Source organism: Grus americana, chromosome 11 (genome assembly GCF_028858705.1).
Source record: "Grus americana isolate bGruAme1 chromosome 11, bGruAme1.mat, whole genome shotgun sequence".
NCBI lineage: Eukaryota > Metazoa > Chordata > Aves > Gruiformes > Gruidae > Grus > Grus americana.
Genome location: NC_072862.1, coordinates 3,879,269 through 3,906,067, shown reverse-complemented (window position 1 = coordinate 3,906,067; position 26,799 = coordinate 3,879,269). Strand labels below are relative to the sequence as shown.

At 41.3% G+C, this 26,799-nt stretch overlaps 1 protein-coding gene across 10 annotated transcripts in view; it reads left to right on the top strand.

The window, feature by feature from the left end:
* CHL1 (cell adhesion molecule L1 like) overlaps positions 1-26,799 on the top strand; it is a 142,027-nt gene that overhangs the window by 11,489 nt on the left and 103,739 nt on the right. For 6 of the 10 annotated variants that reach the window (XR_008578841.1, XM_054838467.1, XM_054838466.1 and 3 more), the window contains exon 2: positions 20,582-20,662. The exons of the other annotated variants lie outside the window; for them this stretch is intronic. The gene's annotated coding sequence lies outside the window, so the exon portion shown is untranslated. The remainder of the gene's footprint in view (positions 1-20,581; positions 20,663-26,799) is intronic. 10 annotated transcript variants of the gene reach the window in all.

The window sequence follows — 26,799 nt, the reverse complement described above, 5'->3', positions numbered from 1 at the left end:
GAGTACCGTCTGTGTATGTGTTTATCCTCTTGAAATAGTTTCACCAGATCAGTGACTGTCTTTTTTCCTTCCCCCCCCCCCCCCCAGAAGAAACATACTGTATTTCAAGTGCTCACAGTGCCCAATAACCAGGTAATCATTAATTTAAATGTAGTATTGTGTCTTCTGTGGGGAAGTGCAGTGGTTCAGTCAAGATCACGGTCCAGGTGAATTTGCTGCTGTTTTTTTCTGTGGATCTCCAGTTATAATGGAAGTGAAAGAGATGCCTTAAGGACTGTAAATCACTTTGCTATTGTGGAAGCTCTTCAGCCAGGACTGAAAATCACTTTTCCAGAAAAATTTTCAAAAGCGCTGTCTTATGTCGACAGTAGAGAACACTACCATAATTGTTATATGGAGAGAAATAACTCGCATATGTCATTTTTTTACAACTCCACCACAAAGGTATTACCTTTGTTTAGCAATGTGTCCTGTATTATTTTTGGATTTGAAGAAAGTGGTTATTTCTCTAATTGGCAACGTGTTTCCTTTGGACTATTTAACAGAAACATAAATTCTTTGTGGTCAAGTAGAGCCCCCAGTTACCTGCAGCTCTGCCTGGGTCAACTATTTGTGCCTCGTACGGCCGTAAACATTTCACATTGCCAGCAATACCGAATAGCGGTTTTCTGACTTCTGGGCCAGAGTGTGGATATTTTCAGGGTGACGCTGGAACCTGAGCTTGTGATGCTAATATTCTCCTTGGAACTAGGAAGACTGATAAATTGTAATAAACTGTTTTCTTGTGGAAAAAAAAAATATCATGCAAGAACGTTTGCACTACCTGTAACAATTGGCCAACTGGACAGTAATTGTTGGAGGTATATTGACCTTGATGATCATTTTCTTTCTCAAAGGACATCTGAATAATTGTCTTTGCCTAAGGATTCCCTAGAAGCTGTTCTCAAATCAGAGCAGCACTTCAGCGTTTAACTCAGGGCATTGTGACAGCCATTAGGAATGCAGAGAGGTAGGAATTACCCTATTCAATCCCATTAAAGATCCAATTAACTTAGAATCCTATCTCTCTTAGTAACTAATACTAGGTGACTCAGCATCCTGGGGAAAAAAAAAAAAAAAAAACAAACCACCAACAATCCCAACCCCAAACCTTCCACCCTCCTTCCCTGAACTCTCATTATCACAATTAAGGAACAAAGTGTCCCTGAAAGATTTATTTTTTCTTTTTTTTTTTTTTTTCTTCTTACCAAGCACTTACTGCTTGCCTTCCATCCTGAAACATGAGATCAATAGCCCTTATAAATTCTTATCCTGGCTTGGGAAAGTATTATTATTAGCACTTTAAACATCTAATCATTCTCCTAATCGTTATGCCCTTTGTATCAATAACATTTTTGTGTCAGGGAGTTCACAAAGTTAATTATTGTGATGTTCTTTCCCATTTTAAATTTGCTATCTCTTAATTCCAGTGTGATCATTAAAGTGACTATTTGACCTTCTTTCACCTGTTTTCATAATACTTATGTCTGTCATGTTCATTCCTTGAAACACTTCATCTGCACATGAAATACTGATAATTCTTTTCATTCCTTTCTTAAAGAACCTTTAATATTTTCCTTATTTTTGACCCTTTCCGTCCTTTCTATTTCTATAATTTTTGAACACAGTTATACTTAGCGTCAAAGGTAAGAATATATTAGCAACACATCTAGATTGTTAATCTTGCACTATACTTATTTTTAGTCCTTTCTAATGCATTCTGTACAGAACCTCCCATCTCAGTTGCATCTGACCACCTTGGCCTGCTGAGCAGATGCTTTCTATTGAAGTGATTTTTCTTTTTTTGTAGTAAGAAAACAACCTGATAGCAACACTATTCTCTTTCAGCCTTCCAAAGGCCAGGGGCTATTTGGTGAATTTAACATCAGTTAAATAAAATGAAACAAATCTATTATGTCCCTCTGAGAAAGTCTCATGTTTTAGATCATAGGCCGTTTCTAAATATAGGGATGGGAAATTAATGTCTCCCTGGATAGATTATTCTGTAACTGCCTCCTGCAAGGTTTTACACCATTTCCTTTGAACTGAGTCTCTTGGCCATTTCTTAAGAGATAGTGGTTTGAGTGAATAAAGTGTTAAGATGATACACTATAAGATATATATACACACACACACAATTAGTTAAATTACTTACTATATATGTATGGTTTTGCATGGAATTGTTTAACCATCATGGCAGTTCATGGAAAAAGAAGATCATTTGGGATATATAAATATATAGCATATGTATTTTTTTTTTATTAAACCATTTTGTGCAATGGGCAATAGCTGTTGCCTTGGGCTTTTGAATCTGATATTGTTTTATCATCTTCCCTGAAAATAATCAGAGTACCAGCAACATCTGATGTGACTGCAAGGGAAACAAACAACAGTGAAGCAGCTCAATATGGAGCATATCAAATTTTTAGATTTATTCAGGAGACACGAATATTGAAACTTGAAATTGCATACCTATAATGTGTGTGTTTGCATGAGTATACACACACAAGTGCACGTATACCTTCTGTTTATAAATATATGTGTATGTAATTCAGATTTTTGCCTTGTGCGGGCACATGAGAAGTGCTGGAAAGCTTTTATACTAATGTTGGTTCCTAATATTTAACAGTTGGGTCTTACCACAGCTATGGAGAAGTGATTCAGATCCCTTCTATTTTGGGGTATTGCTTTTATTTGGCTTCTCTCTGTAGAACATCTTCCTGTATTTGGCTGCAGACACTCACTGTGGCAGATGTTATGACTCAGAGCAGTCAAGAAGGTTCAGATTTTCTTTTTTTTTTTTTAAATTTTTTTTCATAAGTGACTTGCCCCCAGGCATGTTTTGACAGGGAGGATATCATTTCAAATTAAATGTGAATGTGGAGGCTTTCCAAAGCTACAAATTGCAAAGATTTCTCAGCGTGACTCAAAGAAAAAAAAAAAAATGTTGTGCATGCTGATCACTTGCTGTGGTGGGAGGGTGCTGCTGTGCTGTAGCTCCGTACTGAAACCCGTAGTTTATTGCCTTGTTACAGATTTGGACACAAGAGAGGCAGCGTCCGTCAGTGAGCTGCTTTGACTTTGTTCCTTTAATAACCATTTTCCTCTGTAAACTTCATAAAGGCCAACACGGCAGAGCTGGTTTTTCCCTGCTGCCTTCAGGTAGGCTGGGATGGCGACTGGTGGCTTAAATCTCATTTCCTCTACTTGGTGTGTATGACCAGGTGAATGTCTAGCGTCAGTGAGCAGAAGATATTTTTAAGAGGAGAAGGAATTCGGTCTGAAAGCAGGCAATCCAGGGGACGCTTCCTGCCGAAGACTGCCGGAGGGCCACGAAGGGCTTTTTGTCTGTACCGAGATGATTGCTTTTCCTCTTTCGAATGGGGAGAAGTGCAATGAGGACAGGACTTCCTTCTTAATTGTGGTGGTGGGTGGGGTTTTTTAATATTTCAGGAAAATGAATGGAGGGAACATCTGCAGTTCTGAATATCATCCCATGAGCTATTGGTGTCTGTGATCTGCGTGTCTTTTGAAGGAAGAGACCTTAATACTTCAGCTCTCCAACACTTCAAAGTTTTTGCTGAGTTTCAGCAGAACTTTTTCTTTCTAATGAATCAAAGCAAAAAGAACTGCCCCCCCCACACCCCCCCCCGTTTCTTGCCTAACTCTCCAGTTTTATGGCACAGCCGTAATGAAGGTCAGATTTGTATCGTTTGAACCTGGTACCCTTTGAGTGGTTCTGGTTTTCTGAGGATATTATCTGTCTTAGAGTTTGTCTTTCATTCTTCCCACCTTTATTCTCTTGTTCACCTTTTGTTCCAGCTTTTGACCTGTGTTTCATCTCTTTCTCTGCTACTCCCTCTTCCCTTTTCCTCACCCCACCACTGCCGGGTCTCGGGGCAGGTGTCCTTGGGCACGAGGTGTTTCTGCAGCCTCCAGGACAATCCCAACCATGGCGTTTTGGTGTTAATACGGTGTCAGTAAAAGGAATGGTGCTGATCAAGGACTGCTTTTGTCTGTGTGCAACTTCAGCTGGGATCCGTTAATTTACGCTTCTCTTGGAAATTTGTATGCAGGCAGGATCTGGCCCTCTGCCTTGGCTGTGTGGTCCGTAGCATCTTATGGTCCCTTTAGGGACCTTCGTGTCGCCATGTTCACAAGGTTTTCCTTCTGTGCTGGGAATACAGCGTAGGAAAGGAACGAGAGTGAACTCTGATAGCTTTAACCCATAATAAGTCTGATGTCCTCGGGGAGAACAGAGATTAAAGAGCCAAAATTCTCTGGGAGATTGTCACTTGGCTAATGATGACAGTAGCCTATGGCAGTCGGGGATGATATGGCTGATACTTAGCAGGGGTTGTGAACAAATTAGTCTGCTCAACAAAATACTTGGTCCATTGGGTGCAAATGTTAAGAATATTTATAGGGCTGGTTATGGAGTCAGCTAATCAAAACTGGAGAAAGCTACTTAAGAGGCTGTCCTGGGCTCTACAGAGGCTCTGAGATTACACAGCTGACAGATAAACAAATGTTTGCCCATGTAAATATTAGGACTTTTTCTCAGTTTCCTAGCATGGTAAAATCAATTAAAACATGCTAGAGTCCGCTTCCCTGCAGAGAGCTGCCTTCAGTGGTGGCCATCTGTAGGTGATCTCCTGCAGGTTGGCTTCCTCCAGCTTTGCTTTTGGTGTGTCTCAGATGGTCCAGGTAGGAGCTCGTTTCCATGGTGGCAGAGGATGTCACATAAGCTGGCCCAGGTAAAATGGCAGCAGCACAATAATAATTCTATAAAACTATTGCAAATCAACATTGGTATCACAGCCTGGTCCGTTATTTTAGTCACGTCTGGTCCATTATACTAGTGATGTAGGGAGTTGCTACTTACATAAGGTCTGATAGTACAATTGGAGAAGAAATGCAGTAATTTACCTAAATTTACAGGGTGGCTTAAAGGTTTATAAGGGTTTCTTTCTTGGATCGTTTGTTTATTTGCACTTCATGTTAAGCGCAATTAATAAAATATTTTTGTCATTTTTTTTACCCCTCTAATCTAAGGCATCGCTTAGCAGGACCACTTCTGTTAAACAGATAATACAGTGAAAAAATTCACAGGCTTCACTGGAAAAGCTTTTCGAAACCTGAGAATATTGATTCCTCAGATTTAAGACGTAACTGTGGTTGTACGTGTTTTTACAGAGAATCTTCAAATAAAAGAACAGCTTCTAACCCTGCTACTAAGCTTCTGATCAAAATATTCTGCTTTGCTGTTTCACAGCTGTTATTTTACAGCAAGCAATCAGTTTGAAATACAGCCATTTTGAATTTGGTGCTGAAGGTGGTTTTCTCCAGTACTTACTTAAAAAAATCAGATGTTAAACTGGGGCATTTATTGTATTTGGCAAGCTCGACACTAGGTCTTTACTTATAGAAAAATAAAATATTAATAAAAGCCATGCTGTAGATTGTTCTGGTAAGCACTATGTGTTTTTTTTTTTTTTTTATTATTATTATTATTATGGGTTTTTACACCCCCCCTGTGTAAAAGCTTTCTTTGTGCTACTGCTATTCTGGGTGTAGGTGGTTTTAAGTGCAGTGGGTTTTAATATACAGATCTTATTTCTGATGGGTAATATATATTGAAAATGGCGTAATGTCTTTTTTGATCCTGAAAAGCACAATGATTATTGGTACTGATAATTGTATTAATAGCTTTTTTCTTTTTTTCTTTTTGTTCATTCGTGTATCAGAGATGCAACATACTGGCAGTTAAATGGGGTAAAAATGGTCTTTTCAAGAGGAAGATCCAAGTCCGTGGAGACTCTCCAGGGATCTCATTAAAGCGCTCTTTTCTTAATATAGTGTACTGCAATAACAGCTATCAGAATCCCCACAGTGTGGTTTCCTGATAGGTTAGTTTACACAGAATTAATTGTCTAATTTTGCAAGCAACCAGTGTAGTGCACGTTGATTTTTATTTATTTATTTTTAGTCTGATGTGTCGCTCTCGTGGATTCTGCTTCATAATTTGAACTAGTTTTTACAATCCATCTTTACTTATACCACTTTGTCGTAATACATCTTACGTAGGAATCATGATTTATTCTTACCATTCCTCTTTTTGTCCTTCCATATATAAGAATTGCTGTTAATTTAAGCAATAATTTTTTTTGCATAAAGTGTTTTTAAACAACGCAAATAAAAGGGTGCATCAGAAAAGCAAATTCAGATTTTATAAGGCTTCTGTGGTTTAGATGCTCCAGAGACCAATCCTGAATGAGGAGAGTGGATTTCCCGTGTCCTCAGAGGTGAGCTTGCTGGTTTGTGTGGCACAGGAACAGCAAAAAGAAGATGAGCCTTGCGCAGAACAAAGGACCAGCGAGTTGCAGTCAGTTGATGCAGAAGCATAAAAAAATGCGTTTGAATAAAATCTCCTAGGCTGTGCTGAGAATTTGGCTCGAGCAGGATTTTAAATGTATTTGGAGGCTTCCTTTTTAAAGTGAAGTTTTTTAAAAATAATTTTCACGCAGACAGAAGACTTTGTCTAACTCCCCGTGTTGTTCAGCAGCATGAGAAAGACAGAGTTATACAGAATATTCTTCACCTTGGCTTGGGGCGGGACGGCCGCTAAAACAACTGCTGGTCTCACCCAGCTGCTAAAACCTGCCTTCCAGCCCGACCGCTCCTGGCTGCTGCCCTCGGGACGTGACTCTCCTTCCCTTACCTGCTGAGGCTTGGGCAGGCAGGGAGAAGACGATGGGCTCGTGCTGATTCCTCGCCCCCGGACCTGGCTGTGCTCGTACAGCCTGCTGATATTTTTACCCCGAGGAAAGGCTTTGCTCTGCACAGACCATTGCTAAATGCAAACATCTCCGCTGACCCTGTGGCTATTCGCTTGCGATCAGCACGTTGGCTGGAGGAATTGGTGACTGCGTCCTCAGCTACTGTAAACTGGAGAAGTTATATGAGTAGCTGAAAGAGCTTTCTGGATGGAGTCTGGAAGCAATAGGGAGTGAGCGTGGGCTGGATCTGAGCGGGAAAAACCACGAGAATCCAGGGACAGCCAGAAGAGATGTGGCCTGAGAACGTTGTGCAGAGATGAGAGGATAGTCCTGAGCCAAGTGTGTGTGTTTGTGGATGCGTTCATACCTGCTGCTTTGGTGTGGTGAGGGCTGTTAAAACATCTCCTGTTTCTGTGGGATGAAGAGCTGGGTGGAGGAGGGAGGGCTGAGGAGCAGTGTGGAAGATGAGCAGGTGTCCATCATTCCGGTGGGGAGTTCAGGCAAAGGGGGTCATCCAGCTGGAAGTGAAAGGATGCGAAAGTGAAACACTTTGGTTAATGCAAGTGAGCTCGCTAGCTCAGTGACAGGACAGGTCCGAACAGGGAGGAGGAACCCAAACCAGCAAAGTTTGTTGTAATTCAGAAGCTATGTGTTTGTCAGCACTTGGATTTTATCTTTAATGTTTTATTTACTTGAAACATTCTCCAGGTGAAAACTATGACTTTTCCTGTAAGAAGTGAGCATTTTGGACAATGCTGCTGTGCTCCTTGCCAGCATGTGTAGGAAATAGAAATGAAGTCGGTGAAAGGTGAGATTCGTTTGCCTTCTCATTCATCGCCTTTTTAGCTCTTGTCCCTATTAAAGAAGTTAAGGTGCAGTGTGCGCTGTGAATTTATATTGCCATAGCTATTCCAAACCGCTTTGTAGACGGGGATTGTACCTCCCTGTTAGGCACAAGAGCTGAAAAAGCCAGCCTACAGGCTGCAGTATGGACCCAGCCCACCAAGCTAATGAGATGTCTTCATTGCATGGCAAAGTAACGGCTCTTCCCAGGCATTGCAGATCATGTTGTGTGCACTGGGCTTGACCAGACGTGAGACCATTCCCTGTTGGGAGGCACCTGAAATGTGAATGTACCACCATCCTGGCTGGTCCTGAGACAGGGATTTGACAGCGTGCAGAGCCTTTGAGTGCTGCGTCCCATCCTGGCACTGTTGGTAATGTGAATGTTGTTCTCGTGTCAGTTGTTATCTCAAAGTGTTGACATCATATACTAAATAACACTTAAGCAGGTCTCTCTTAATGGAAAGATGAATTCCCAACACAATTGAAGTCAATGGGGCTTTTGTCACTGACTTCAATAGGCCTCAGCTTCCACCCCGTGGCTCCATGGGAAGAAGAATAAATTGCTGCCAAAAATGCAACTGTCTCTGACATCCAGTGGGAAAGGATAATTAGCAGTCAGTCATGGAGCTGCCATCGTGGTTGTCTGATGAATAATAGAACTGAGTACTAGTGATATGTTGCCTTCCAAGTGGGTAAAGTGATTTTAGCAGATTAGCATGAGTGTAGGCAGCCAAGAAATATGGTATGAAAACCAAGTGTGAGATGAGTTCTAGATGGTAGACATCAACTTTTCTGTCTGCCTGGCATCCGACACATACCGTGTAGTTTTATGTAAACACTAGAACAGGGAGATGTAGAGGATCAAGAAGACAAAGTCTTGGGTTACCAGGCTTTATTTCTTTTTTTTTTGTTCAAGTAGATTAATGTTCTTAAAAGAGCATGAGAGAGATTTCAATGAAAGCTCTTGTCCTATTTTGCTTCTTGTCAAAAATACCTCTGGAACTGGTTAGAGCAAGGTTGGACCTCTGTTGTAAGGATGATGGTACAAGGGTGAAGGACGATGTTTTACGGACTTGTGCGGCTTCCATGCGTTGAGGAAACCCTGATTTCTAACGGAGAGACGGTTAGACCAGCTGGTGCAGTGGGCTTCTGGGATGAAGCACAAAGATAGGTGCTGGATTTGTAGATTTATACCCTTTGAGCAAAGCGAACAGCAATTAAAGCAGAAGAAAGCTAGGCCAATGTAGTTTTAATCATTAGTTTCAGTTTGTAGTTGGTCTTAACGCTGCGTGCGGCTTTGTGAGAGCATAAAGACGGCACTGTAATACCGCGGCTTTCAACTAGGCCTGTTTATGTATTGTGATTGGCAAACCTATTGACTTCAGATTCTTTCATGTTCTCTATGTTCCCTTCTGTTTTGATGTTATCGTGCAGTCATCTTAGCTACGTATTAAACAAGAGACTACTTCAATATAAAATGATCAAAGGCGTAAGGGAACACAGGGCCATAAAGAATATATGGAGAGCTCTGGGAGAATGATAAGTTGAATTTAAAGGCTTTTACAAGCTGCTTAATTCCTGCTTAGATTTCTGGTGCCACCAATAGGGGACAGTCCCTTTCTTTAAATCTTTTACTAAGGATTGACTGGCAGAATCACTGTTTTACATGGGTTTTAGAGAGTAAAAGGCCACCCTGAAGGTCAAGCCCTAAGAGATTTCCTCTAAGAGCTCATTGATTCTCCTAGATTTGTGACTTGAAAAAAGACCACTCCTTCCTAGATCTGCGGCTTGCATACAAGTGCCTTAGTATGTGTCAGCACAGAAGGCAAGAGCAAAAGTGTAAGTGCAGGGAAAAAAAAAAAAATAGAGATGCTGTGAGGCAGACAGACAATGATTTCAGTCTCTCGCTTGTACAATTCAAACTGGTGACATTATTAGCTACTGGTCCATGAAAAAAGAAAGCATTATTTTATCGGTTTCTGAAATGGATTATATTAACAGTGAAATTGGGCAGAATAAAGATTTATGGTCACATCCTCAGCTTGAGTAAACAGGCAGAGGACCTCTGCTTGTAATGGGGACAGGAGGGCTCGCTGCAGCTGAGGAGCTGGGCTGTAAATACCGCGGGTCTGGTTTTCTTCACATATATAAATGAACGCATGGTTGCTGCGAATGCATATGCGTGTAACTGTCTTTATTTTGCGCAAAAATTAAGATGAGCATGTTTTGCCTCTCTAACCTCATTATAATATTGGCTTTGTAGGTTGCCCAGTGCTGTGGTAGTGATTAGCAAAATGAATCTGAAAGCCTGCCCCATAAGCAAACTCTGTATTTGCGCTATTACCTGCTCCTGTGATATTTCAATCTGATTCATCAGAAAAATTAGCATTTTTATGGACTAATTAGGGGAAAATGTTGCTTGTACTCTTTGTGATATACAGAGATTTTCACAGCTTAGTAAAGCCAAATGGAAGCAAAACATGATTTTTTTCCCCCCAAAAAAGAAGAAAAGTAAAAGGATTACTCAAATTAACTCAAAAGATTGGGGAGATTTGAACTTTAAAAAAAAAAAGAATTAAGAGAAGATTAGATTACTATACTATTGGCAGTTTGTACAGTTTTTCGAATTCAAAATTCCAGATTTCTTTCAGCTATTTTGATTCTTCAGGCATAAAAATATTTTAAAAGCTGTCAGTCAGTCACCATATTTTTTGTGATGGTTGCAAAATGAACAGTAATGAGAATGAATAGTAATGAGTGCATTATTCAGTATCTATAAATACCAATTGATTTTCATTGTAAGTTTATATATTTCAGTTGAAATAGACTTTAGTTTTTCTCTTCCTTTTAAAACCGAAGTCACATTTTATTAGACCATAGCTATTCATTCAAACATGTCTTAGTTTTTATCACGTTACGCTAATGAACCACCGGCTTTTGAAGTTTAATTCTAAATATGCATGTGTGTCACTTGCTCCTGCTCACATCCTCCCTTTGCCAGGAGGACAAAAATGGGTGTCTGTGACTAAACTCTGAGGCTGTCTTTTTGCAAGGGAAGTATTTTATTTTTTTTTTATTAGAGGATGGAATACCATTATTTTAGTCAATGCAGGCATCTCCTGTTTTGATCGTTATGTTTTGATAATGATCTTGATTTACACAGAGCAGCGAACCCCTCTTCTTGGTCTTTTGTAGAGAAGGCAAAAATCTCCATCATGCACAGAGGGTAGAAGTTCAATTAGGCATTTTGGTGTCATGGGAGGTTGATTGTGCTTTAATTGGCTCCAGCTGACTAGCTTTTAGGCCATGATATTTTTCACCTGCAGTTGGATGCTTCTCAAATATGTATGGAATTTTTTATTGCATTTTAAAATGTTGCACAAAGTCAGAATAATTATTTCCAAATGATACTTTACAAGTGAATGCCCCGTGATAAATACAAGTAAAAGAGAAACCATTAAAATTGTAAAATAAGTTGGAATGGACCTTTTGAGGTCATCTCGTCCAACCTCCTGCTGAAAGTAGGCATGACTTGTGAAGTTAGATCAGGTTGCTCAGGGCTTTGTCCAGCTGAAAACAGTAATTACACTTCTCTTCTTCAAGCTAGACAAATACAGTTCTCCCATCCTCTCCTCACATATTATGTGCTGCAGCCCCCTCATCATCTCGGTCCTCTCTGCTGAATTTTGCCTAGTTTGTGCCTGTTTTGTAACAGGGAAACCAAAACTGGACACTCTGTTCCAGATGCAGTCTCACAAGTGCTGAATAAAGAGTAATAACTGCTTTCCTTGACCTGTTGGCTGTGCTCCTGCGAATGCAACCCAGCGTGTGGTTGGTGTTCATCACTGTTGCTGCGGACTGTTCAACCCCCAGGCTGTCTTCCCCAGAGCTGCTCTCTGCACCATGGGTTTCCATTTGCAGAGCTTCGTGTCTGCTTGGGCTGAATGTTGTAAGCTTTCTGTCAGCCCGCTTCTCCAGCCTGTTGAGATGCCGATGAATGCCAGTCTTACTCACTAGCATGTCAACTGCTCCCCAGCTCTGGTGCCATCTGGAAACTTGCTGCGATTGTATTCCTTCTCATTGTCTAAGTTGTTAACGAAGATATTAAGCGGTTAAACAGATTGCCTTCAGGAGCGTTTGTTCTGTAATCTTCTTTGGGACTGAAGTGCAGGTCACCAGGTGGTTGGATGTTGGTGTGTGTTGTTCCTTCTTGCCCTTCTTGAGGATGGCCATGACAGTTGCCTTTTCCAGTCATCAAAAGGATCCCCCAATTCCCACAATGTTTCAAAGACACAAAGAGCAGCCTCAAAATGATGTCAACCTGTTTTCTGCAAACTCAAAGACCTGCGTAGGGACCACTTAATGAAACTAGACCTAACGAAATCTTCCTCTGCTGTAGATAAGACTTCCCTGCCCCAGACAAAGACATTTGACCTGGGCAGCCTGCGAGTAGGCCTTGGTAGTAAAGACCGAGACAAAAAAGTCATTGAATGCCTCATCCTTTCTCTGTACCCTTTTTCAGTAGTTCTGTTGACATATGTGGGACTGACCCACATTTTCCTTGGTCTTTTGCTCAGATGTACCTATGGGTGAACATTTCTTGTTGGCCATACTATCCCTTGCCAGTTTCAACTTCACCTGGGCTTTGGCTTTCCTAATTTTGACCCCGCAGTCTGGGCAATGTTTCTATGGTCCTCCTGGGTAGCCCATCGCCACTTCTACCTTCTGTTCGCTTTCTTTTTGTGTTTGAGCTCAGTCAGGGATTCCACGTTCAGCCAAGTCAGCCTTCTGCCATGTCTGCTCCTCTTCCCACTCATCAGGGTGGATTGTTCTCATGCATTGAGGAGGTTTTCCTTGAAGATCAAGGAGCTCCCCTGTGCCCTTCTGCACCCCAGGGCAGTCATCCATGACATTACACCTGTTAGTTCCCTGAGCAAGCCAAACTGCTCCCTTGAAGTTCAGCATCAATATTGTCTTTGATGCGCTCTTGAAATCTCGGTTGCTTGTGCACCACCAAGTTGCCATCTTAGCAGATATCAGGGTGCTTAAAGCCCCCCAGGATGACCAAGGCCTTTAATTGTGAAGGCTGAATAAAGCTTTATCCACTTCCAGTTCTTGATTGGGTGGTGGGCAGCGAACACCTATAGCATGGTTGGCCTCTCTGATTCTGACCCATAAGCATTAGCTCCCAAAAAAACCATCACCTGTTTCACAGCACAGCTCTACGCCTAAGTCTTGAGAAGTAATTCTGACTCATTAGTCTCTTCTGAGGAAAATTCTGTTTTCTGAGCATACATTTTAACAGCTTTTAATCCTATACAGTGCCTTTACCAGCAGAAACACGTATTTTTTTGAGAGAAAAAAAAAATTGAAACCCTATTGGACTCTAAACATTTGAGGTACTGTAATTACTTAAGCATATGCTTAATAATCTTTCTCGATGGGGGTATAAAGTCTTTATGCATATCCATGGACAGAAGGAGTTAATGGCGTGCTTCAAGTCTTAAGTGCCAATGTAAAGCACTCATTGAATTGATGTACTTTTTCAGTTGCACTTTTCTCTTTGTGCTTTCAGCAGTTCAAAAGTTGCGATACTGAAATCGCCCATCTTGACCTCAGCCATCTTCTGTGCTAATAAAATGCCTAATAAAATGTACTGTTACTTAGGCCATTAGCCGGGGACTCGGAAGTGTTATTTCTGGCTCTGCAATTATCCTAGTGCTGCAATTTCCCTATCTGAATTGGGGATAACAAAGCTCTCCTTCTTTACAGAATGCTTTGAGATTTGATGATGAAAAGTGCTATATAAAGGTTCAATATTGTTATGTGAACAAATATCACTTTGTTTGCATGGCTTGACCGTCTTATAAGCAAGCGGAGAGCTGATGACCAAATCAAGATTAGAATTGAACAAATGAGTTTTAATGAACAACTTCAGTCTATTGACTTCATTTTTTCCTTCTGTTTGAAAGCCATTAACTTTTATAAGTCAATCTCTAGAGAAATTTTTAGTCTGTAAATCATTTGCCAGTTGGGTGTAGAAATCTTTCAAGTTTGCTTGTTTCGTGGTTTTACTTATCATTTTAGATGCCAAATAAGTTACTTATTAGCTTGTATGATGATTAGCAATCTGAAACATAGAATCATCTATTATAAGGTTAAGTTTCCAGTTTCAGTGTGGGGCATTTTTCAAGTGCATTTAAAAGGCATTTTCAGGAAAAAAAACCCTGAAAATTACAGATTAACAGTGAACAACCTTTGCAACAGGAAATAAGTGTTCCTTCATTAAAACTATACTCTAAATGTGTTGTGAACATGGCTGCAGCAAAACTGATTATTTTAAAAATCGTTTCAAAAACCTTTCTACATGATTTGCACTTAGTGTCATGGGTTAGGTCCTTCTGATCTTCGTGAATTCAGGTATCACGGCAGTTTGCATATGACTGATTTTTGCGTTGTAGAGTGGGGAAAAGCATCCTCACTTAAATTTGCACACTGCCTGCATAAAATTTTTAACCAGGAAACATTAAGGAAATAGTTTGTCAGGTGGTGTAAATAAAAATCACTTCAAAAAACCAATGCTGATTTATCCGGGTTGAAGATTTGCTCCAGAGTACCCGGGAATGACTCTGTGTTTTGGCACGTGGGTTTGAATAGTTGAAATCTAATTTGCATCTGGAAAACACAGAGCTAAGTTTTCTAGCTGTATTCTTTCCTGAAACCCTGGTATTGCGATAGGAACGCATGGATCTCATGAAAAATGTTGGCTATTTATTAGCTGGCCTGTAGATGTTCACGATGCTACCTTACCAGTTCAGGGGAAATCCTTCTCTCAGCCCACCTGCCCTTCACTTTGCATACACTCCGTGTCGAAGAGCGCAAGGAAAGGTTGTAATGCAGAGTTGTGTTGTGTGTTAGATGGTTATTAAAATCAAGTGAAAGTGTGCTCTATACCTTGGGGACCTCAAATGCAAAACCATTCTAACTAATAAGCAGATACTAAGCGTGCCAAATTTTACCCCAAGGTACGCGGAGGCTCCTGTGGTGGTGTCAGTTTTGCTCGCTTTTATTGACTATCAGGATTTATTGACCCAGGAGGGAACCATTGGCAGAGGTGATTCTTACCAGCCCCAGTTTTCCTTAAGGGACAATAACACCTGGTGTGCACTGTAAATTTAAACCCAATGCATGCGCGTGTGTCATGGCACGGGGTTTAACCGCTGAACATTTACCTACTGTGATCGTCTGGCGGTGCTGTACACGAGACCTGAGCGCTTTTGCATAGACCTTGACATTTTCTTTAGGGAAAAATATCTGTGATGTGCCTGGCTAGTGACAAGCCTGAGAGAGAGAGTGTGTGTGTGCGTGTGTATGCATTAGCCTCTGTATGTATGTTACAGCCAAGTCGATTTTCTTCTGGTAACCGTTACAACACCTTTTAATGCCATACATCCATATTGCTAAGCTCACTACAGACCTGAATTATGTACTGGCAGAGCACAGTAACATTTCTTATGCCTGAGTAACTATGGACCAGAATCTGGCCCAATATGCTTGATTTACAAAAACTTGTTCACGGCTGCCTTCTTTTATTGGTACAGTAAATCACAGAAATTGTTGGCTAACCTCATGTGATGGTCTTGGACAGCTGTGGTTAGTATTTCAAGGCTCTCTTCATATTCCGATAGCCCTTCCAGTAATAAACAAACAGCTATTTGAGAAACTTGCAACGTTGTGCTTGCAGTAGTTATGAGCCACCTTATTCTAAATGTGAGACTGACCTGAAACACATTTTTAATTCATTTTCTTCCTGGGGGGAAAACTGAAATATTGGCAAAGCGCATCTACTAAACTGGACATCTTAATCTTATTCCTGTAAAATTAGTACTTTCCTACTGCTGCTAAAAAGAAAATAGTTGTATTTAAGAAGTTGAAAAACTGTTGTATTGGCTTTTCTCAGCAGCACTGCATCTTTGTTGTGTTGTATTCATAATGCATGTGGGAAAAATTACATCTGAAAATGTTTATTTCTCTAATAATTAAGAGCTCCTTCTCTCTCTTGCTCTTTTTTTCTCAACCCCTATCAATTTTCCATACTTGGTATTACTCTAAAGATGTTGTTGCAAATGCTCCCTTTAGCACGTTTGCACTTACACGGGATCCATAAGCTGTAAGGGCAGCCACCTTTTGCTGTGACTATCGTTTATCCATTTCATCCTGTGCTGTTTTCCAAGCTGGTTAATGCATCTTTTAATTGTTTGACACAACTTCCTCCTCGAAAAAACCCTTCTGCTATTAGAATGCACAAGTGAAGCTCATTCTCAGTGGTGCTGGAGCTGATGGGGACGCTGCCCAGGCTGCGGTGCTGGGATTTTGGGTCCTTTCATCCCATTGCCACCCACGTGTCACACGCCGCGCTCCACAATAGGATAAAGCTTCGTGGTGTGCGGCGTGAGGCAGAGTCGAGTCTCTGAAGGTCTGATGTGCTGCGGGAGCGGGTTGGCTCCGGGGGGGCTTTGCTGCGGGAGAGTGGCCAGAGCAGCACCAGAGCTTCGTCCTGGCCAGCGCTCCCCTTCCCGTACCGTTCGGCTTCGTCAAGTCCTCTGGGCCAAACCTATTAATGATTTTCCTCAGCGATGTGGGGATCTGCAGCGGGCATGATTCAAGTAGTGTTTAAATATTTAGTTTCTCGTTTTCAGAGTATTATCTGAGCCTGACTCAGAGGCTTGTACTTCTTCAATTCATGTATCTTTTAGAGTGAAATGGATGGATGAAATGTGAAGGTCACATTGCAGCAGGGACCACTCGTCCCTGCTCCAGTCTGTTCTTCCTCTGCAGTGAGTAGATGGAGGAGCCCGGGAAGCCGCCCGTGCCATCTGTGGCATGGCCAGAGGCAGCGGGTGATGCCAGCCCCAGTCCTGGCTGCAGCGTTTGCTCCCGGTTCTGCTCAGAGACCAAGCAGCCCCTGGGTAGCTCGACAGGGGGATCAGAGATGTCTTAAAGCCATCTTTGTGCTCTGCTGCTTCTCCCTTTCTCTGCACCGTAACTCTGCTGAAATAGTGTCAAATTGAGTGAACAACCAGCTGAGTGAATAAAAGTGTGAACTGCATTCCCTCACTTGGAAAGCTGTGAGCTCCCTTTAACCTCTGGGAAAACTGAAAGACCAAAGTGACTGTACTCACAGAGCATCACAACAATAAAATGCCATTGCGAAGCGGGAAGCAGAAGCAGCACTGAGAATCCAGACATGCAGACACTTCGCCCATACCTACAGAGGAAAAAGATTGTATTTTTATTTCTTGTCTTTAAAAATTTCAACAGATTTACAAGACCAGCGAACCTAACCGCTCTGATTCAGGCCATGAGGTCTCTAGGACAGTCATTATAAATCTCAGTTTGTGAGGCTGCAGATTTCTCCCTTGTAGTATGCAAGCCACTAAAACCCAAACAGCAGGTTAAGTTTTCAACACAGACTGGGAGACAGGTTTTTTCGTTAAGACATACGTTGTTTCAATAATTCTTTCTTTTCCGGTGTAGTGCAATGCAATCTTTCTAGACCATTTTTGCAGGTGCAAATTCTCTGCCGCCTAGCAATGGCCGTGTGGATACTTCTGTGCACAGCATTAATAAGGGCACGTAGCCCAGAGCGCTGCTGATCTTCTTATCCCCCTGTGAAGTAAGCTTGACGGTTGATTTTTAAGTTTAAGTAGCTTGATTCAGACAGATAGCCATTTACCTGAGAGGTAGAAAGCAAGAGCTGTCTGTGCCTGTTGCGTAGCTGTTACGCAGGAGGAATGATGGTGCTTTCCTGCTGACAGCATCACCCCGGATGGGAACACCTGGGACGTAGACCACTGAGTCATAATTCTTCCTTCACATTACAGAAGAGACTTGGGCAAAATGATGGATAACCTTCACCAGGTGATGCAAGTTGTCAGGAGCTTAGATTGCCTTCTCCGGGGGCTTGCAGTATCACTGCATGGAATATTGGATTTGAGATGGAGGAGGATTGCGGAGATTTACGGTCAGCTTAGCTCCTCCAGTAGGACCGTCCTGGTAGCTCACAGGTGAAAGCCTAAAGCGGTACCCCTCAGCAGTCTTTGAGCTGAAGCTGCGGCAGGTGTACTTGGGCACTGAAATCAGCTCCGGCCCTACTTGGCCTTTTTAATGTTAAACATTTTTAAATGTTTTTGGGGAGTGATGAATTCCTACTGTCTGTTTAGACTATGCCTGAAACAAGAGCTGCTATAAATTGGCCGGCTCTAATAAACCCAGTAAAAGCACCCAGTGATACAGACTAGGTTACTAATACTGTATCTTGTGGGCTTTTTTCAAAGTTTTCCTATACTTTTCACTGGAACTGGTTTTGATATAAATCCTTTCCTTCAATCTGTGAGCTCTATTTACCCTTCCTCCCTCCTTACAGCACACTGATAACTTCAGTCCTACAGACCTTCTCTCCAGGAAATTCTATTAAGATTTTCTTTTAGCAAAAGCGAGTAGCCCTTCAGAAATCCTTTATCAGGTCTACTCTTTCCTGTTATGGTTTGTCTCTGCTTTTTTTTTTTTGCTTTTTTTTTTTCTTCATGGATAGCTGTAATTTAAGGCTTACTAGATCGATAAGTCGAAGATGCACAGTATAAATGGGAGAAGCAGACAAACAGCTGGTAAAGATAGGAGACAGCTGATTAAAAAGAATTCAGCTATAAAGCATGTGAGTTATTATTCTCTGCTGCCATTTTTGAGCTAAATCAAAAAATAGGGAGAGGGGCACATACAAGTTGTAATTCCCTCCTCAGAATATCTGATTAAAATAATGTTGAATTTCCTCTTTTTTCATGTCTCTAAATAAAAAGTGGATTTTTTTTATTCAGAGTATGTGTTTTCATCAATTACAAGTGAATTGGCTTAATATAGAGGTAGCTGGGGGAAATGTAATGGCAGGAAGTCTGGACCTGGTGTGACAGTAGCATCTCTGGTCTTGAACTCTCTAAATCCAGCCCTTGTGATACACTGAAATCCTGAAAACAGCCTCTGTTTTACACTGTTTCACGGCATAGGGATTTTCTACGCTGCTTTGCAAGCCCTGGTGATGGTGCGTAGGACTGGGTTTGGGTTTGCTGTGTTTTCTAGCTGAGGCATGTCTTGCAATCCTTGGACCAGACTGCCGCGGCTTTGTTGGGTTATACCCAGCTGGCACGAGCTGTAGCACAGGCAATTTGCATTTGGCATCACAAGTTGCAGTTACGTTACTCTGAAGGTAAAGACGCTATAAAAGGGTGAGTGTGTTTCCAGCAGGAGAGTAAACATTTCTAAGCTAAAACCTCAATAAAAGTCAAGAAGGATTCAGATGCAGCTGAAAGTAGAATTGTGGTTCCTAAATCACTGCAGAGCTTTAGGAAATGTTTTGTGTTCGCATCAGAAACCATGATTTATTGACAAAGGGGTTGAACTTTAAAATATATATGCTAGTGAATTGTGTTTCAGTGAAATCGCATACTTCTTTTGATGGAGAGGTTCGTGTAAGTGTTCTCTGTGTGCCCGTAACCACAGAAACTATATAAAAGACCAGAGATGTATGTGGCAATAGGCATGTACATCTTATATGTGTACATCTATGGATGCTGAGTTTGGCTATATATACACCAAAATAGCAAAGAGAAGTTACAATATGAATTTGTAATGCTGTGGTAAAGGAGGGGTGTGCGCACGTGTGCACTTTGGAAGAAGGATTGGGTCTGTCCATGGGGAAATAAGTCTGTCTGCAACTGGTGAAATGAGCCCAGATAAAGAGATTATCAAGTGGTGACAAGAAAGAAAATAGGTTAGCTGAATTTCTCTTTATCACTTCTTTTCCCTTAAGACATCTCACTGAATATCTTGTCATTCATACAGAGAGTCTTGAAAGAAAGTCACTTTTAAAGGTGACCCACAAAAGGAAAAAAGAAAAAAAAAAAAACAAAACCAAAAACGGCGCTCGTGTGCTTCTTTTGCCCCTTGGTGGCATAGGAATATGGCCTGGCATTTACACCGTGTGTGTGTTCTCTCTTCTGGGAGAGGAAGAAGAGTGGCCTTAAAGCTCCAAGGTCTCCCCGCTGGCTTTGCTGCTCCTGCACGCAGCAGAGCATCCTGCGGGTGCAGGGTAGGATGCTGAGCAGAGACTGGAGCCTGTGGTGCACCACGGCTCAGCCAGGAGTGAATATCGAGGTGCTGCTTCAATAGCAGACGTGGATCGTGTCCATGTATATGAGAGGTTGATATAGAAATGCAATTCTTGGTCAGTCTGTTTGAAGTGGGGGAAATGTTGTTGGAAAACAACAGTTAAGGGATCTGTTTCCTCTTGAATACACTTTTCTTTCATGAGCCTTTTTTATTTTTTTATTTTAAATGAAAGTAACTATTGAAAATCATCTTGAAATTGTGTTTCACATTAGTGGACTATAGGAGAGCAATAATGTAAGTGGAGATTGATAGGATTCATTGTTTCTGGTTATCTAGTGATTCCAAGGAAAGCTGAATCTTACCTGTTTGGTACTATACAAACACTTAACAGGCTTTAGAAAGCTTGTTATCTAAGTAGACAAGAAAGGCAAAGAAAGAGAGGGGAAATAAAGGTGCAGAGAAGTGACTCGTTCCAAGGTCACAAACCAGATTTAGAATAAGGATCAGATCTTCTTACTTCAGCCCATTTTTTTTATTCCATGGGGTATGTTGCTTCTGTTATTCAAATACGGAAAAACCTGTCCTTTTGCAGTTAAATGGAGGGCAAAGAGAATGAGATCAGACATAAACTCAGTGGTGCAGAAAAAAAAATAAAAAAGAAAATAAAGGAATTGTACTGATAAAGATGTTGTTTTCAGATAAAGTCAACATATGACATACCATTACTCAAATCACAAATTTATCTTTCTCTCTAGATGCAGTAAAGTGAGGAGAGCGATTCAGATGTAAAACTGCAAATTGACCATGCATTGATGAAGAAACAGCTGCATGTACTGGTTAGAAATGCATCATCTTTTAAAATTAAGTATTTGTGTTTTGGATGTAAATTTTATTTACTTTATTTCTGAATCATAACAGCTAAAGTAATCGTAACCGTTTGAGACCCATTTGATGCTATTTCTGTCTTTAATGTGCTTTCTACAAAAGCATAAACACGTGTGTATATATTTATTTGTGCATGTATGTATGTTCTGGAATAATTCCATGTGATTTTAATTACTTGAAGTATGCAGACATGCTTTCAAAGTCTGAAAGCTCTCTAATATCAGATGGAACTTGTTTGTCTTCTCTTTTTACAAATTAAGCAAACAGTCGTTTGTTATTATGTGGGTTGCTGAGCCCCAAGCTAGGCTTTATCTGGTTGTAGCATCTAATTGGTGAGGAGCTTGTGATGCTACATTTAAAAAAAAACCCAAAAAAAACAAACCCAGAAAACCCAACTCCTTCAACCTTGTTTGGTCCTTCAACCTGTAGGAAAAGGTGCTGTAATTATTCTATTCTGACTATTTCAAAGGAAGTCTTTCATTCTGCTTTGCAGCAGCTGATGATGGTAGCTACCGGGGCAGTGAGTTACCCCAAACATCTGAGGGGCTGGATCCAAAGCGGTGGATGGACCTTGCCTTTCTTTAAAGTACCCCTGGGGCATGTTGAAGAGAAATAGCTGAAGAGCAGGACCTTAGTGGTTCATCAGTGAAAAAAGGTCTTGGAGCCATAGAATCCCAGAATGGTTTGTGTTGGAAGGGACCTCCCAGCCCACCCAGTGCCACCCCTGCCATGGGCAGGGACACCCTCCACTAGCCCAGGTTGCCCAAAGCCCCATCCAACCTGGCCTTGAACCCTGCCAGGGAGCCAGGGGCAGCCACAGCTTCTCTGGGCACCCTGTGCCAGGGCCTCAGCACCCTCACAGGGAAGGATTTCTGCCTCACATCCCATCTCCATCTCCCCTCCTGCAGCTTCAGGCCATTCCCCTTGGCCTGTCACTCCCTGCCCTTGGCACCAGCCCCTCTCCAGCTTTCCTGGAGCCCTTTTAGGGACTGGAAGGGGCTCTAAGGTCTCCCCGCAGCCTTCTCTTCTCCAGGCTGAACAACCCCAACTCTCTCAGCCTGTCTCCATAGCAGAGGTGCTCCAGCTCTTGGGATCATGTCCATGGCCGCCTCTGGCCTCGCTCCAACAGGTCCATGTCCTTCTTGTGCTGGGGGCCATGGAGTTATTTATGTCTTGAGCTTCTTTAGGATAGCTTGTTACCAGGGAGTTTTACTGCCTGTGGACCCTTCCTGTAGTGAGATGTGCTTGGAGGAAATAATCACGCTGGCAAGGGGTTTCTTTCTTTTTTTTTTTTTTTAAATCATATTCATAAAGAAAACTTCCTATAATTTTCTGTTCTGTTTCTTGTTTGTGGCTAATGCAAAGGGAGTCTGTGCTCCAAAATGTGGAGTTTAAATATGCATTTCCCATTCACTTTTATTAATAGGAGCTCTAAGACTAAAGCTTTGTGTATAATGGGAATTATTTACACCATAACTTTCTTTTGAGATACTATTTATTGGGATTTTCTGTATTCTGTTCACTGGCCTTGACTACTGCAGAGAGCAGAGCTGAGAACATTGTTCTTGTGTATCTGCTGCTGAATTTCATTTTGTGTATTTTTGTGGTCTGTAAAATTCACAATGACAAAATTGTTAGTAAAATGCAGTCTGTTTGAGTATGGCTTTAACTTTTTTTTAGTAATTTTTTTTATTCTTATACCCACTGAAAAATTTTTTTTTCCTTACAGCTAGTGATTGTTTCAAGTAGAAAATAATTCAGTAATTTCTGATAAATCCCAACTAATCAGGCAGTGGGATCCAGATGCTATGTGAATCGAGAGCTCCATAAAATCTGGTTATATTTTGATTCATCTTCGCAAGAGCAGCTCTGAACTGAAAAGTTCCCTTTCTTGTCAGTCTGTAGGATAGCTTATAAACTTTTCCTCTTTCAAGACCAGCCATCTGGAAAGGTCACCAAGTGAAGGCTGGCTCTTTTTTAGGTATGCATGAGAGAAGAGAATAAAGATTTACTCTGTTTTTCTTGTGGGACCGCCTGTCTTGTTTCCTCTTACGCACGCCCAAAAAATGCATAATTTTTCCTTTTTTCTTTTTTTCCCCCAAAACCTTCTCCTGTATTCACTGTGAGAGTATCCCACGGGCTGAGCTATTCCATCTCAAGGGAGGACTATTGGCAATATAGGGATAACATGCCAAGCGTAGACTTGAGCAGATTGCTATATAGAACCATTTAGATTGGAAAAGACCCGTACGATCATTGAGCCCAACCGTAAACCCAACACTGCCGCGTCCACCACTAAACCACGTCCCGAAGTGCCACGTCTACACCTCTTTTCAATACCCTGACCTTCTCCCGTAGCCGGAAAGGTCGCAGAGCGACACAGCCTTTGTAACCAGCTGGACGCTTGGCTCCCAGCGCCTCGGCAAGGAGTACGTTTGAGAAACGAGCTGTTTTCTTCCCCCTGGTTCGCAACTTCAAGCGCACCCACTTTTCTGGTTAACGTGCCGGTTCCTCTCTGACTGAGCCGGTTCCTCGGTGCAGGGATCAGCCTCGCGACCTCTTTGCCCTGCGTGACCAGAGAATGAACCCGAAGCCGTTCAGATGGGGCTTCAGACTTCAGTTAATGGATGCTCTAATGTCTCCCCCACAAATAACTGCGTTTACACAGGATCTTTTTATTTAAATGCGTTTCTCCAATAGAAGAATTGTAATTAAGCTTTCAGTGCATTTAACTGTGTGATAAAGTACCTATATTTAGAGTTTGTGAGTCTAATACCTTTTAAAAAATATTTGGCAATGTGAAAGTTGGTACTCGTTTGTTTTTACGTAAAATTCAGGGCATGGTATATGAAGCTGTATTATAAGGAGGATACACCCTTGTGTCATTTTCTACTTGCTTAAAAGCCAAATAACTGGTTAAGGAAGCTCCCATCCTGAGGAGAACAAAGGGCTCATTAAAAACATTAGCTGATATAGAACAAATTGAGCTTCAGTGCCCTGCATAAAGATTATAATAACTGTAATAATAAATGAATTTATAATGCATTAAAGGAGAATTCCTCCAGTCAGATTGTCACACGCTTATCCTTGAAAATTGACTTCTGTGAGGTGTGTCACATGAGCTAATGACCTTAACTGATGGATTTGGGATTTTTCCACACTCCAAAATCCACTTAAATCCATATTTCTGTACTTTTGACAGTTAGTCTTCTGGGCAGACATGATGTAAGTAGGATCATTTGGTGTTGCAAGCCAGGAGGTAGGTCTTTGCTGGAACAAAGCAATTTCTAGTTTTAACCTCAGGTAATCAGAGTTGGTGAAATCCTGACCGCTTGCAAGGGAAAATCAGGTTAGCAATCCAGTGCTGCAGGCTGCACAACGACACGAGGTGTGCGCGTCCTCAGCCAATGGCAGTTCAAAAACTTATACCATCTCCACTGTATGAAGGGCTTCCATAAAGTGGAAGCTTTTAGATAAAGCTCACATTTGTACGTAGCACCAGCGAATTCTTTCTCCCCAAACTGCAGCTGAACTGTCACCAAACGGCTGCTGTGCGGTGTGACGGGGCCGTTCCCGTGCTCCGCGGGAAGTGATGTGGTCCCAGTGCACGTCTGGCACCTTCCCATCTGCTTCCGCGAGGGCTGAACTGGGAGAGGTGGGCATATTCCAGAAGTGCCTACTTAGCTACTAACTGCGAAATAACTTGAAATAGTGTTGTATCTGAAAATCTCAGTGAGTTATGGGTTATAGGTCCCATGAGATTATTGGGATTTAGGAATAAATGGTCAAGTTCAGCACAGGTGTCAAGAGGGTGTTAGTAGTGGAAGTGTAGGTGCTGAGGCAGAAAACACAGATGGCAGAACACAGACACAGCAGAAAAATGAGAGTTTGGGGATTTCTACTGTCTCCCCTGGGTAAGGGCTGGGGTTGTAATGGTTATCAGGCACCTGTGCTACACTGGGGAAAAATTGCAGTAAGGAATTGGTTGTCTAGATATCGTAAACCCATGCTGGTTGTAAACTGCATCTTTAGGCACCTGGTTACCTTTAAAATGAAGCCGTTAGTCCTTCTGAATAACAAAATGGCTCTCCTAAACTTAGGTGCTGCTGAAGATGGAGTTTACATGAGTCATGAGGTGGTTAAATTTTAGAATCTTAAAATAATTGAGTCTGGAAGGGACCTGGGGAGGTGATCTGGGCGCCTCCCTTCAAAAAGGAATCTATGGTCTCCAAATTGCAAGTACAGGGAACATTTTTTCTTTTACTGTGTGTCACACTGATGCTTCTGTGATGTCCCTATTTATACCTGCAAACGGGCATTTGTAGGTGTTTGCGTGTGCAAACACTAAGCTTTGCCTATGAAAGCTTTGAAAGTAAAATTGCTTCTGGGATGCTTTTCTGGAGAATCATTGAAAATTCATCCTCTTTTTTTTTTTTTTTTTTTTTAAAAATCTCATTCAGCATAAAAAGACAAGCAAAAGGACATCAACAGGCTTCTTATCATGTGCTTTACATCATGTTAATACTATAGCCAACAGTAAATTACGTAGGCATTATATTGGAACAAAGGAAATTTTATTTATTTTATGTGGTTTTATTCCAGAAGACGCTGAGTTTGCTTGTCAAGTCACGCAACACGTGGTTTGCTTTATTTGCTGGCTAACGTGAGGCTATCTGAACAGTTGCTCTAGTTTGCTTGGGCATTCCTCTCTTTCCCAATACATTGCCTTACTTTGGTATGTTATTTGATACATACCAGAAAAATAGTAAGATATCAAATAAAGATAATGCATTAATGTACCAAACTGTTACTGCTCAAACGAACGACCGGGGCGTTGTGTGTGCACCACGTGAAGCGGTCACTCGGGGACCTGAAAACCCAATTCTGTTTTTCAACCCTCCAAGCAATAAGAGAGACAGCAGTGGTGAGGATGTTGAATTTTGGAACAGAACAAACAGGTACCCGCTAGGAAGGCGCTAAAATAGCGATAGCCTGGGGCTGGCAGAGTATAACAAGGGAAATGCAACTCGACCTGCCGAATTCGATCTGCGTCTCCGTAGTCTCTATGATTTCTGTATTGACTGCTGTCAGAGGCAGGAGGAAGGGCTAAATGCTACGGCTGTTCGTACATTTTTAGTAACGAGACTAGGTTCATTAGAGCTCCCATCAAATGGCTCTCAGTTACTATCAGTCTGACTTGTATTTGAATTGATGACCTTGAGATGAAAGGCTTTTTATTCTATTACCCATCTCCTGAGCCATCAAGTCTTTAATATGCCGTGTAAAATCAGTTTTCAGATGGTATTTCTTTTATATAACATTGTCATTTGTTATTAACAATGTGTGATTTTGAGTGCCACTAGCTATAATTGTGCATAATACTAACTTTTGTTATTCCTATTATTTCAAATATATCTGCTATATTACTATATACTTGTAGACACAGAGAAAATAGATTGGTAATAGACTGTAATTCAGCTTTATATAAATGAGTTAATAAAATCACATAAAAATAGAAAGTTAAAATAAATTCAGCATCAGCAAAGCCCGTGTATTACTTCAGTAAATTGAAATATAAAATTCTGGTTTGATGCTGAAACAAGCTTTCCTGCAAAGTACTATATGGGACTACCAAAGGCATAGTAAATTAAGAAAAATGAATAAGAATATGTAATACAAACCATCACAATGAAGGAAGCATATTTCATGCCACCCTTTTCCTCCTGAATGGCTTTTTTCCTAAATATAGTGCAGAGTAGACCATCTTAAGAAACCAGTGTGTACAGGAGTGGCAAACAGAAGTGTAACAAGGTAGATTTTTCTGGTTTGGTTTTATTTGCTTGTGTTTCTTAAGAAAAGGTGAAACTGGCAGCGCTTGGATAAAGAACGTGCCTTTGTGGACAGATTCTTTGCAAACTCTCAAGTATGGATAGCTAATTGTACGTACTTGATCTGACTTGCAAGTATGTAATGTGAATTTTAAAAAAAAGATGATATGAAGCTGGTGCTATACTGGGCAGCAGGAGTCAGTTGTGCCAAATTAAGCGATTCTTTTACCCTTATTTTGTTCCAGAGGAGATAACATTTC